This window comes from Perissodus microlepis, chromosome 4, assembly GCF_051167445.1.
Source record: "Perissodus microlepis isolate ML-2025 ecotype Zambia chromosome 4, ASM5116744v1, whole genome shotgun sequence".
Taxonomy (NCBI): Eukaryota; Metazoa; Chordata; class Actinopteri; order Cichliformes; family Cichlidae; genus Perissodus; species Perissodus microlepis.
The window spans coordinates 12,333,404-12,344,757 of record NC_140464.1 but is presented as its reverse complement, the minus strand read 5'-3'; positions in this window follow the sequence as shown (position 1 = coordinate 12,344,757).

Below are 11,354 nucleotides of genomic sequence, written 5' to 3'. Positions count from 1 at the left end.
ATCTCAAGTGCTTAAGGTATTTATCTTATGTCAGATATTGAATGCAGGATTTGTATTTTTTAAGTAGAAAAGGAAAGCAGCATTTAATGAACAAAGTGTAGCAATGTTTCAATATAAGGAAAATATATCTGCCATGCTAATGGTGCTTTGTAAGTTTTTAGCTATAAATATTCATTAAGAGATGCTTACATTTAATTCAAAAGTATTTTTTTAAATCGAAATGCTGAATAATGTTTTTTGAAAATCACGAACAGGTCTCGTAAAACTATTAAGTTATTTTTGATGAAAAGTTGGATTTTTAAATATAATCCTTTGAAAGTAAATATGAAATACATTTTTTTAAAACAAATTATTAGTGTTTGTAAGGTTTATTAAGCCACCTGTCTCCTTTTTGAACCTCAACAATTCTTACCTACAATAACTATTACAGAAAAGTAGACTTCTCGTACTAATAGAGTGAACTTTACTCCGAATTCCTCTTTCCTCAAGACTTTCTTTATTTTTAAGTGGACCAGGGACCACAAATGAAATCCTACAATGCTTAGTTTTCTCAGATTTTTAGGTGTTTTGGTATGATAGAACTGACTGCTGTGTATTTATGGCACAGGATATGAATTAAACAGGCAGTCACTTCTGATGCTAATAACACTAAGGTCGAAATTAAGTATCAAAAACTGCTTTTTTTAAGACCTCTGAGGGCTGGCTTCCAATTTTTTAGACTCCTAACTTTAAAATAAACACTTTTAGGACTGGTTTGAAAAGTAATTTTATTATCTATAGCTTATATATAATTTCATGACAACTAATTACATGTTTAACTGTATTAGGTCTTGAGGCTGCTGTACCTTAAAAGTTAGATGGCATTAGATGACAAAAATTTGCAAAAACCATAATGTATGATGATACACTGATATTTACAATTTTCAACTTACACTGATTGTATGTATTTTAACAATCACTCCCAATCAGTACCATCAAATGGTCATTAATTCTTTCCAAAATGTCTTTCCAAACTTCATACCCAGCTGAAATGTGGTGTTTATTAGTCTCAAATGAGTGACCCATGACAAAGGACTGCTAAGTCCTGTGTTTCAAGGCAACTTTCAAGGCTATATAAATAAAACTGATTTGAATTAAGTTGAATTTACCCAAAACTCAATAGAATATACTGTAATTTATGCACAGATATTTGTTGCATCTACTGAGTTTGTGGATTTATTCATTAATGTCAGTGCACATATGTGTCAGTCAATGACATACATGCACATACTGGTCAAGCAAGTTTGTCCTCAGTGAAGACAGTTAACACATTGTGTTTGGGTCAGGTTTAACCTGTTTTGATATTTGACAGCAGCAGAAACTCTGTTATTCTTTCAGCCCGAAATTAGACTATTCTGGGTCAAATTTAACCAGCATCTATTTGAAAGCTTTTTAGATCCAGTCAGTGTTAAATGAAGAAAATTGGGACTTTAGATGAATCTTGAAACTTTTTTCAATGGGTTCCTGCAGAGACATCTGCTGGTCTTACAAGGGTCATGGGTGAATCTACAAACAGTGTTGCTTATATGCAACAGAGGTCATACAGAGGTTGGAGAGTGTCTTGACCCAGAGATGTGACCTGAAAAAGGGTGGCATGGTAGTAGAGTAGTTAGCACCATCACATCACGGTAAGGTGATTTTTTTTAGTTAAATAACAGCAGGGTCTTTCCTCCATTTATTCTTAAATAAGTTAGATTAAAATTATAGTAATTATTGTGTGACAATAGTTGCTTTGTCTAAAAGTGAATTGTAAAACCTTTAAAAAAAAAAAATTCCGCTGCTCCTGAAACCATTAAAGATTAATCATCCATTTATTATATACAGGGAGTGCAGAATTATTAGGCAAGTTGTATTTTTGAGGAATAATTTTATTATTGAACAACAACCATGTTCTCAATGAACCCAAAAAACTCATTAATATCAAAGCTGAATGTTTTTGGAAGTAGTTTTTAGTTTGTTTTTAGTTTTAGCTATTTTAGGGGGGTATCTGTGTGTGCAGGTGACTATTACTGTGCATAATTATTAGGCAACTTAACAAAAAACAAATATATACCCATTTCAATTATTTATTTTTACCAGTGAAACCAATATAACATCTCCACATTCACAAACCAATATAGCCACCTTTCTTTGCAAGGACACTCAAAAGCCTGCCATCCATGGTTTCTGTCAGTGTTTTGATCTGTTCACCATCAACATTGCGTGCAGCAGCAACCACAGCCTCCCAGACACTGTTCAGAGAGGTGTACTGTTTTCCCTCCTTGTAAATCTCACATTTGACGATGGACCACAGGTTCTCAATGGGGTTCAGATCAGGTGAACAAGGAGGCCATGTCATTAGTTTTTCTTCTTTTATACCCTTTCTTGCCAGCCACGCTGTGGAGTACTTGGACGCGTGTGATGGAGCATTGTCCTGCATGAAAATCATGTTTTTCTTGAAGGATGCAGACTTCTTCCTGTACCACTGCTTGAAGAAGGTGTCTTCCAGAAACTGGCAGTAGGACTGGGAGTTGAGCTTGACTCCATCCTCAACCCGAAAAGGCCCCACAAGCTCATCTTTGATGATACCAGCCCAAACCAGTACTCCACCTCCACCTTGCTGGCGTCTGAGTCGGACTGGAGCTCTCTGCCCTTTACCAATCCAGCCACGGGCCCATCCATCTGGCCCATCAAGACTCACTCTCATTTCATCAGTCCATAAAACCTTAGAGAAATCAGTCTTGAGATATTTCTTGGCCCAGTCTTGACGTTTCAGCTTGTGTGTCTTGTTCAGTGGTGGTCGTCTTTCAGCCTTTCTTACCTTGGCCATGTCTCTGAGTATTGCACACCTTGTGCTTTTGGGCACTCCAGTGATGTTGCAGCTCTGAAATATGGCCAAACTGGTGGCAAGTGGCATCTTGGCAGCTGCACGCTTGACTTTTCTCAGTTCATGGGCAGTTATTTTGCGCCTTGGTTTTTCCACACGCTTCTTGCGACCCTGTTGACTATTTTGAATGAAACGCTTGATTGGTCGATGATCACGCTTCAGAAGCTTTGCAATTTTGAGACTGCTGCATCCCTCTGCAAGATATCTCACTATTTTTGACTTTTCTGAGCCTGTCAAGTCCTTCTTTTGACTCATTTTGCCAAAGGAAAGGACGTTGCCTAATAATTATGCACACCTGATATACGGTGTTGATGTCATTAGACCACACCCTTCTCATTACAGAGATGCACATCACCTAATATGCTTAATTGGTAGTAGGCTTTCGAGCCTATACAGCTTGGAGTAAGACAACATGCATGCAGAGGATGGTGTGGACAAAATACTCATTTGCCTAATAATTCTGCACTCCCTGTATACACAGACACGGCTTTATAAACATCCTAAACAGATCTGTAGCTCAAAATTTGAGGGGATATGACGGGGGGAGTTTTTAGCCTAGGTCACAATGAACTCAAACCATGTTGTGAAGGCACAGAATATGAACACTAGTAAGAGTTAAATGCATTTACTGGCATACTTTTAACTTGGCCGCTGGCATAAAGAAATGTGTCAGAAATATGTCACTACCAGGGACATCCTGTAGAGGGCATAGCTTAACTCATTAATGAACCTGCCTAAATTGGCACTGATGTACAAAATTTAACGGATGATATCTAATGGAGATGTATAAAGATGAGCATGGTAAACAGAGTAGATAAAACAGAGCAACAGGAACAGAAGAGGAATTTTGATAGAAAAAAAAATTGCAAGGTTTCAGGTGGTTGATTGAAGTTATATAAAATTTAACTTCAATCATGTTAAACGATGTTTTCACAAAATAACTTTAAATACTGAGTCAGATTTATTCCTCAGAAAGTTATGTTATTATAGTTTATGATTTATGAAGCAAATCCTCTTTACTACAAACTTGACATTAATGTAGTCATAAAATATAGCAAATACTTGTGTGCACTTATATTGGTGATATGATTCTCCCATCTTTCTCTCCATCTTAAAACATCAAGTACTCTACCTTCAGATATTTTTCAGATATCATTGTCCTAAAGATGACAGGATCCTCCTGAAACAGAAGAGGGCAGTGTAGTATGATGTAAACTTATGATTTCACAAGCATTTGAAGCAATCATCAAGTAAAGACAGTTACATTTTTCAGTTACAAACATAATTTGTTGGCCACAGCGATTCATAAAACAATGAAAAGAAACAGTCTAAACATTTTTCCTTTTTCCAGTCATTACTGGAAAAAGTCAAACTATAGAATATTAAATATTAAACATAATAAATAATCGTCGGTTTTCCTGATAGCAGCTCGTTGTGGGGCTTCCCATTCACAGGTCCTCTGGAAGGAAACTGGATTGATGCATCTGCAGACAGAAACAATGTTATAATTACATCTACCTGATGTGTTGGACCCTATTTTTACCCAGGAGTTATGTGTGGACACCTTGACTGCGAACCTTAATAATACACTTCTTGAACTACTGGACTCTGTTGCTCCCGTAAAGAAGTTGAAATGTCAAAAAAGGAACCCTATGCCTTGGCTAAATGAGGAGCTCTTGAACTTGAGAAGAAATTGTAGAAAAGCAGAGCGTCACTGGAGATCTTCCCAACTAGAAGTATTTCTCCAGGCTTGGAAGGACTCACTGTCTTCTTTTCAATCAGCGATGTCGGCAGCGAAAGCAAATTATTTCTCAAATCTCATCATGAGTCATAAACATAACTCAAAACTCTTATTCAACACAGTGTCCCAACTTACAGAGAGTAAGTCAACTCTCTGCTGTTCTAATTTGACAGCTCATGACTTTCTTATGTTTTTCAGAGACAGGGCTGAAACACTTAGGAATCAGATTACTCCCTCCTCAAGCTTTTCATTAGACTACTCGGCTGCTTTGCCTGTTGGTGCTGATAAACTATTCTCTGACTTCGAGGTTATTTCCCTGTATGGATTAACTAAGGTTGTAAAAGCAGCTCGATGTACAACCTGTTCTTTGGATCCTCTACCAGCCTGGGCTATAAAGGAACTGTGGTCAGCATTAGGACCCTACATTCTGTTTCTTTTAAATACTTCACTGACGACCGGAGTCTTTCCTGAATGTTTTAAATCAGCTGTGGTAGTGCCAATCTTGAGAAAGCCTGGACAGGATGTTGATATGGTCGCAAACTATAGACCTATCTCACATCTGTCTTTTTTATCTAAAGTCTTTGAAAAAGTGGTTTTTAAGCAGCTCACTGGGCATTTGTCAACAAGCAATCTGTTTGAACCATTTCAGTCTGCTTTTAGACCAAATCACTCCACAGAAACAGCTTTAGTAAAAGTGGGAAATGATCTGCTGGTAAATGCAGACAACGATCGCACTTCAGTTTTATTACTGCTGGATCTAAGTGCTGCGTTTGACACTGTGGATCACTGCATTTTATTAGATAGGCTTGAACATTTTATCGGAATTACAGGAAATGTTTTATCGTGGCTGAGATCTTACCTGTCTGGGAGGTCTCAGACTGTTAGTTTTAAAAATGATCTCTCTGAGACCTGTGCAGTGAGGCATGGGGTCCCTCAGGGCTCTGTACTTGGACCATTGCTGTTTTCTATGTACCTGCTGCCTCTTGGTGTTCTTTTACGTTCTTTTAATGTAACCTTTCATTGTTACGCTGATGACCTGCAGCTTTATGTTCCTTTAACCATTGGAAATTGTGCTGAAGTCTCTAAACTAGAATCTTGTCTATCTGCAATTAAGGGCTGGTTATCGGATAATTTCTTGCTCCTAAATACTGATAAAACAGAGTTGATGGTCATTGGGCCACACAAATTTCAGCACTTGTCCCAAAATTTCATCTTGAGAATTGATGACAGTATCATAAATTGTAGGGACAAGGTAAAAAACTTGGGCGTGTGGTTTGACATGGTGCTCTCTTTCGAGTCTCATGTAAAAGAGATAACAAAGACCGCCTTTTATCATTTGAGGAACATAGCCAGAATCAGACAAGTTTTGTCAAGCGATACTGCAGAGGTTCTTGTCCATGCATTTGTGTCCTCACGTATTGATTATTGTAATGCTCTTCTTTCTGGGCTACCAAAGAAAAGTTTTAGAGGTCTACAGATGGTGCAAAATGCAGCTGCTCGCATTTTAACAAGAACTGGGAAATTTGAGCACATTAGCCCTGTTCTGAGATCTCTGCATTGGCTACCTTGTCAGGTTTGAGCAGATTTTAAGGTCCTGCTGCTCACCTACAAGGCTTTAAACGGACTGGCACCTTCATACCTCTCCGACCTTTTACATCTTTACGTTCCATCCCGTGCTCTCCGATCTCAGGACTCTGGCCTTCTAAAGGTTCCTAGAGCCAGAAAAAAGACAATTGGAGAGCGTGCTTTTTCTTTTTGTGCCCCGTTTCTGTGGAACAACCTCCCTCAAGATGTTAGGCAGGCATGCTCTGTGGAGGTTTTTAATACTAAGCTGAAGACACATTTGTTCACCTTATCTTACAAGTCTTAATTCTATGGCTTTTACTTTTTAAATTTTTACTGTTTTTAACTTGTATTGTGTCTTTTACTGTATTGCTATGTATCGCTTTTATTATTATTATTATTTTTTTATCTTTTTAGTTTTAAATAGTTGTACAGCACTTTGTTTGAAAGCGCTTTATAAATAAAGTTATTATTATTATTATTATTATTATTATTATTATTATTATTATTATTACAAAATGTCTGAGGGACGAGAACAAGCTACAAGTTAAAGTCAGCACGAGCTGACTCAGCTCATTAACTCTCTCCTTTCAACTGTGTACACCCAACAGGGAAAAGAAGAAAAAAACTACAGAGCATAGTAAATAATAAAGTCTTACCGTTATCACAAAGTGAGGCAACGTGTCAGTCCTAAGAATGGATGTTGGAGTCTGCACATCCTCATAGGTGACTCACCAGAAGCCACACCAGAAGCCACACCAGTGCAATCAAACAAATCACCACTATCAGGCAAATGCAGGTGACCCGACAATCAGGAGGTTCAGCAGGAATTCCGACAGCAGTATCGCTGCATGTCGTTGGTCTCACGTGGTCGCTGATTATGAAAACCTGAGACCCATTCCTGTAGGTTACCGTTTGTTCGCTGCTTCGGCGAGAAAGTGTCCTCAAATGATGCATCATCCAGTTTTCTACACGCAACCAACCGACTATGGAGGCCCTCGACGCCAGCACAAGATACCCCATCGGGAGAGGAAGAGCCACCCCCTGTGTGGTGTCCACATCTGCAGCCAGGGTATCGTCAGCTGGGTTCTCTTTGTTAGGATAAGTGGCTTGACAGCAGAGAGGACAAATGATAGATCCTCGACTCCGGGCGACTACCATTATTTTGCTCAGGTAGTCCTGGCAAAAGACGTGCCTGCAGCTCAGAGTGCGTTTTGCAAGCAGAACATTTTCAAAGCATACAGGACACTCCTGTGGGGCCTCGTGTCTATTTTCTGCTGCCAGTGCCATTATTCCGTCGTAAAATCAGCTGATTACTGGTACAGTAGTGTTCTCCAACTTCTGTTCACAGCATGAAACTTTCTGCCCTTTTAAAGTGTGTGGTGGAGCAGGGGCCTGTACAAAGTTGTGGCACTACCCACACATAACCCCCCCAATAATCTGATGCCTTGCACTGGTGTCCAAATAAAATTGAATAAAATCATAAAATATTTAATAGCATAATGTTTTGCATTTACAACATTTATGCTGATAAAAATATATATAAAAAATAATTTTTAAAAGAAGCTAGCCCCCTGATATTCCTGAAAATGGTTCAGTCCAACCCCCACCTCTAAACACAATGGTATGAGTCTCAATGACCTGATATTGTCCTCTAAAGGGGCTAGCCTAGCTAGATTATTTAACGCCAGCATGTCCAAATCACATGACCAGTTTAAGATTCATTTAAACTTGTATTTAAAGTGCAGACACCAAACTATATAACAGTTTATAATTGTGTTGATAGGCCACATAAAACCAATCTAATCTAAATAAAATCTAATTAATCCAATATAATTTAAAAACATAGGCGATGCATTTTTCTGAATACTATCGTCACATTTAGTGAAATAACTGTAAAAACTGCATTTTCTAAGGACAGCGTTCACAAGAACTCTGTTTTTACGACAGAAACTCTTTTTTGAAATGGCACAAATAATTTGTGTGGCAACTTATTGTGACACCTAATTGTTCTGTAATTTTATTTTAGTAGTTTAGTGGTTTGAAATTGTTGTACAAAAAAACACCTGAAGCATTGGCTCCATTTTTAGGTAAAGAGTTGCATCAAACTGTTTGCAAAATCAGTAAAAACGCTTTTTAAGATTTAAAATTTATATTTCAAGTTATGAAAATGATTCGTTAAACATGTTTGTGGTTTTTAAAGTCAAAACAGTCAAGGTAAATACTTGGGTTTTAAGGGGTATTTATTATTTTCTTTATTATTGTATTTATGGGTTGTACGGAAGCTCCAAACGCAATTTCATTGTTCTCTGACAATGACAATAAATACTTATCTATCTATCTATCTATCAAATAGTTTTTAAAGGAGAAATACAAAGGTAAAATCAAAAGTAGTGAAAAAACCTGGACCCCAGAGGGTTAAACAAGTAATGTATCAGATAATATTGTTTATCTTTATCACTGAATAGAAAATCGTCATTCATTCAGTTATTCTTGTACAGCGTCAGCTTCTGAGCCCAAAAATGGCCTCTTATTACAACTGTTGAATTGTTATTTTTGGATTACTCAGTCGTGCAGGTCAATGTATACCTTAGTGCTGGAACTGGAGTTTCAGGTTTTACCTGACTGGTGAGGCACTTTAATGATCACAGTGTCAGGGTGTCGGTGAATCACTGACCCACCCAGCATTGATTTAAAGCATACTGGAAACCTACATCATATTCTTTCTCCAGCCCTGATACCCATGCCCACAGCCTGCAGGTGATGAAGTAATCCCTCAGGTGTGGAGGGGGAAAGCTGACTTGTAAAACAGGTCCTTTTATTATGTTCTTTTCCTCTTTCCTCCCTGTTTCTGTTGTTCGTTTCATTCAGACAACTGCATACCAGCATGAGGTCGTCCAAAAAAAGGTGGTGTGAGTATTTCTTGTCTAAAGAAGAAATCAGTGACAATTTGCTCAAATTTTCCTTAAGTGGCTGAGTGTTCTTATTTTACAAAATTCAAATTCAAATTTTATTTGTCACATACACAGTCATACACAGTAAGATATGCAGTGAAATGCTTACACAACTGCTCGTGACCTAAAGAAAAAAGAAAAGGCTATAGTGTAAATGTGTAATAGTTTAAGTTCTAGGGGACACAAGGAGTAGATGATTGACTGCAACAAATGAGAAAGTTGGAATGACTTGAGACGAGCGCCTAAGAAAAGTAGAGTAGATGAGAGTAGGTGTAAGGTGAGTTTTCTCATTAACTTTGAACTGCTGGAGTTGTTTTTGCAGTCACAGGAGTTACCTGATTCTCTTTTCAGGTGCAGAACTATGTACATTCATTTTTTTTATAATCTATCCCAACATTTATTTTTGGATAAACACCACACATGGCCATCCAGGGAACTGCAGATTTTGCCTTTCATGATGCCAACAAGTCAAGTTGTAACCATGCTGACAGAACTAAAGACACAAGTAGAGCTATCATGTATTTCGAAATGGCAAAGGTAACAGGAGTCCACACAAGGGCTACATTAAAATAAAACACAAGCGACTCAAAACTAAACTACCAAACTCCTAAAAGAAGGTTGATGCCACATTAATGAAGAAGAAAGAGCAGGGAACACCGTTCTGACTCAGCAGGCGTTGAAAGCCTGGAGAGTCAGGTGAACTGTATTAACTGATGACCATGCAACCTCAGCTAATTGTCCTCCACAGTATGAAAAACATGGAAGGAGCTTCATACAGAGGTTAATTTAGACATACTTCATACTGTCCCAACTTAAACTAACAGCACCTGTTTAAGGAGGGGTTCTGGCCTCCACCCTGGGGCTTGGGGTGGGGTGTAATGACAAAATGCGAAAAGTTCACTAGAAGTGAATGCAATGTTAAAAATTATATTAGAAAATGTGTATGACGACAGCTGAACAGTGTCAAAGTATCTTTAATATTAGTGGGTTCCTGTGGATTACCACTCTGAAGTCTAACCCGACCATAAAAATACGACTTACTCAGATTTAGAGTAGAGGGAATCACAGAGCTGAAAAACAGTAATAGCTAGTAAGAGTTTTTCCAGACTGTGTATGATACTGAGTGTAAAATCTTTTCATAATTCTCCTGTACCCACAAACTAAACTGCACCTACCTGACAGTCAATGCAGCCATTAGCTTCATAATGAAAAACATTTGTGAATCACAAAGTACATTTAGGTAAAAACAACAAAAAAATAAACATTGCCTCTAAAAGACAATAAAAACTCAGGTATTTTAGGACAAAATGTCTCAATTGAAATAAAGAAAACAACAGCAAAAAATCTATACGAAAAGTGGGACAATCATTTCTAGTTAGTGCATTTCTCACACCTCCACCAAGATGTTTGAGTATCCAGATAGACCTGCTGTAGGTTAGCAAAACAATCCATGTCAATGCTGGGTGGGTCTAAGACTCACAGATGACCATCTCTTGGATCTGTGCCTCACTATTCACGTAAAACCTGAAACTTAAGCAAGTCCAGTTCCAGCACTAATGTGTATGCTGACCTGCATTATTTGAGAAAGTTAACATAAGATTACAGCAGTAGAAGGGGACATTTCTTGGGGGGAAATGGTCTTGCTGTCGCACAGCAAGAAAGTCCTTGGCTGGAATCCACCATCTGGCTGCATTGTGTGGAGTTTGCATGTACCAGGTTCATTCTGGATACTCTGGCTTCCTCCCACAGTCCATAGACAAGCAGTTGGGAAGGATTAATGTGATTCTATGTGATGTGATTCTGTCTGTCCAGCCGGTCCAGCTAGGCTTTTCCCCTGAGACACTTGCAGTGTTTCAAGTTAAAAAATCAAGACAAATAAAAAGAGTTTGGAATCAAAGGTTAAATGAAGACGGCTAACAGACTACAAGAAAAAAAGAAAAACAACTCCATGTGGAGGACAAAAACATGGAGCCTAATGTCCCAGCCCAACATGAGAAACTTAATGAAACTCAATGAAAAGAAACAAATACCCTGATACCCTGCATCTATGAGATGACACAAAAAATGATACTGTGATGACATCCAGCAATAATATAAGTAATTTAAAAACCCAGTTTGATGTAATTCTAAGCATTTTGTGACTTATGGTGCTTTGGAAAACCATAAATAATGACCGAAAGGCAATGATAAT